The following is a 3,308-nucleotide window of genomic DNA, read 5'->3' on the forward strand; positions in this document are numbered from 1 at the left end:
GTGTGTGTGTGTGTGTGTGTGTGTCTGTGTGTGTCTGTGTGTGTGTTATGGACAAATGTGTTTAGGCTCAGCTCAGTGGTAGATGGATCCTTAAAACAATTGAGAGTTGTGCTACTTGTTGCCTAGCAACTTGGCTGTGAGTGTAAACACTAGCCCAGATTACTCATAAGAAAGGAGCTATTTATGAAGTGAGTGACTCAAGGGACCATAATTACATAGTATCCATATCTAAAGTCTGGACACAGAAACGATTTGGCCAAGCAGACAGAGGACTTACTCATAAGGAAACAGAAAAATAAAATCATATATTTTTAATCTCAGGATATTCAAAGAACTTGAGGTCAACCTTTATTCTTAATAAAATTTTGTGTTACACACATGTATGTGATTCAGTCTTGCTTTCCATGGGAATGAGACTGTTTCTATTTTTCTATTTCCATTCTCTTCCTGTTTAAATAATTTCTCTTGCTAGTTAAATTGATAAGCTAAATGAAACTATTATCAATCAATAAATTTGTATTTAACTGAAGATATACTTAAAACTGACACATTAAAAGCTTATTATCATCTTATATACAGTAATCAACCTGTGGTTTAAAGTAATACTTCAAGATTTTAGACATGATTAAGCCAATCACAGTGAAAAGAAGATTTCTTGTATTCAAAATCTCAGTTAAGTAAACATACATTTATTTACTAATCATTAAATTGTTCAAATATACTGTTTCATGATTTTAAATGATTTTTATCTTTTTGAGATGTTACTATTCACTATGACGACAGCATTAATGATTAGGATAATTTCAATTATTCTTTTAATATTTGGAAAACAACATGTCAAATATCCATTTATCATGTCAAATATGGACATGAGACTGGACAGGAGACCGGGTTGCCACTAAGCCTGGCATTCCCCAGAAAAGTAGATGAATAATGAAAGATTGGAGTATACAATCCGACACCTTCAATCTTTGTCTGTGCCACACCCCTGCCTGATAGGAACCTCTGCTGCTTCTATAAACATAGTGCTGACCTCTACTACAAACTTCCTGACAGGTGTCACCTTTGAAGAAGGGGCCCTGACTGAACCTCTCTCTGTGGGGATGTATGCCTGCCTTAGAGTTCAGTTTCCCTGGGGAACAAGGTTCTTGTGTGTGGAGCTGGGCCAGTTGGCTTGTGGCCAAAGCAATGGGAACTGCTCAAGTGGTGGTGACCGACCTATCTGCTTCTCGGTTGACCAAAGCCAAGGAAGTTGGAGCAGACTTTACCATCCAGGTTGCCAAAGAGACCCCTCAGGTGGAAAGTCGGCTAGGGAGCAAGCTGGAGGTCAGCAATGAATGCACAGCAGCAGAGTCTTCCCTTCAGACAGTCATCTATGCCACTCACTCTGGTGGGACCTTGGTGAGAGTAGGTATGGGCTCAATGGGATCAATTTAGCTCTAGTGCATGCAGCGGTGCGGGAGGTGGATATCAAAGGTATGTTGCGATATTGCAACTCGTGGCCGATGGTAATTTCCACGCTTGCATCGAAGATTTTGAAGGTAAAGTCCTTAGCTACCCATAGATTCCCTCTGGAGAAGACAGTTGAAGCCTTTGAAACAGCCAAAAAGGGAGTGGGGCTGAACGTTATGATCAAGTGTGACCCCAATGACCAGAACACCTAAATGTGAATTGATTTATGCCCGCAGCCCACTCTCTCAGCGTCTAAGGGCTAAATGGCTAGAAGGGGGAGGCCATTAATGCAGAACTTTCTTTTGAATGTTAAAAATAATACACTTATAAGCTGAGAGCCTTAGAGGAGTTGGCGTGCTTTAAGGACAGAAGTAGGGACACCTTGGGGGTCCTTGTAGCCAGAATGAGATGCTTCTACTGCAGAAAGTCTAGCACAAAGGGTGTGGCAGATGGGTCCTGGGAATGCCCTTTCTGTAGTACCTTCTTTGGATGAGGAGACAAAGCATGTCTCTCTGTCCATGTTCCACTGCGGCTGCCAGAGAGTGAGGCTGACTTATGAAGAAACAGCTTCATAACAAGGAAGTAGCCCCAGGGCTGAACTTTCAATCAGCTGTTCAGAGCACAGTGTTTCTCAAGCTAAGTATCATTTGAGGGGAATAAGAAAAGGAACTTGCCTTCTGGATCCAGGCAAGGAACTGATCAGAAGAATAAGACAAATCCCAGATGAGGTACACCAGCTCACATTCCCCAGATGTGGAAAATATAAGGGCACTCGGTTCTGCCCAAAAATCACCTCTGCTTCAGCTCCTAAGAATTCTGTCCTTACATTTGAAAAATGGAGGCCCACCTTCCCAACACTGCTCATTCATGAGCAGGAGCGGTACGTAGGTTGCTGGGGAACCAGGAGAATTTTTTTTCCCACCCTAAGAGCTTAAATCCTGCCTAACTCATATAAGAGGGCTACAGGAGGATTTGAGTTTTCCACTCACAGGATTAGACTCCTCTCCCAGGCTCACTCACAGGCCATTATTTCCTGTTCCATTCAGTTCTGGCTATCAGAAGGTGCTTCCCTTCTCAGCTGGGTGAGGCTGTTGATGTCTGTCGGGTGGGTATTGTCTTAGTCAGGGTTTCTATTCCTGCACAAACATCATGACCAAGAATCAAGTTGGGGAGGAAAGGGTTTATTCAGCTTACATTTCCACATGGCTGTTCATCACTGAAAGAAGTCAGGATTGAAACTCAAGCAGGACAGGGAGCAGGAGCTGATGCAGAGGCCATGGAGGGATGTTCTTTACTGGCTTGCCTCCCCTGGCTTGCTCAGCCTGCTCTCTTATAGAATCCAAGACTACCAGCCCAGAGATGGTCCCACCTACAAGGGGCCTCTCCCCCTTGATCACTAATTGAGAAAATGCCCCACAGCTGGATCTCATCAGGGCATTTCCTCAACTGAAGCTCCTTTCTCTGTGATAACTCCAGCTGTGTCAAGTTGTCACAAAACCAGCCAGTACAGGTATCATAGAGTAATTTCATTGTAGGGCTTTTATTTATAATATTTGGGTCCAAATCACACTCTTTGTGATCTTAAGATAATCAAGAAGTGCACAGTAACTGTGATGTAACTTGGGCTACTCTGTCATCCATCTCTTTAGCTACAAGTAGGGATGTGAGACTTAAAAAAAAAAAAAAAAAAACAAAAACAAAACTCTGCTGCAGAAGGTCATGGTCCATGCCTGAGCTTTCACATAATAAAATCTGTTGCTGGTGTCAGGAAAAAATAAATAAAGTTACAGATAAATAGAAATCAACCAGACAGACATAGATGTTGGAAAACAAATTTGGAATTCTGAAAAAGGAAG

At 42.3% G+C, this 3,308-nt stretch overlaps 1 pseudogene; it reads left to right on the top strand.

The window, feature by feature from the left end:
* The window catches only part of LOC110325136, a 41,174-nt pseudogene extending 39,510 nt beyond the window's left edge, over window positions 1-1,664 (top strand).
* Window positions 1,665-3,308: the final 1,644 nt, after the last annotated feature.

Source organism: Mus pahari, chromosome 8, assembly GCF_900095145.1.
Source record: "Mus pahari chromosome 8, PAHARI_EIJ_v1.1, whole genome shotgun sequence".
Lineage (NCBI taxonomy): Eukaryota > Metazoa > Chordata > Mammalia > Rodentia > Muridae > Mus > Mus pahari.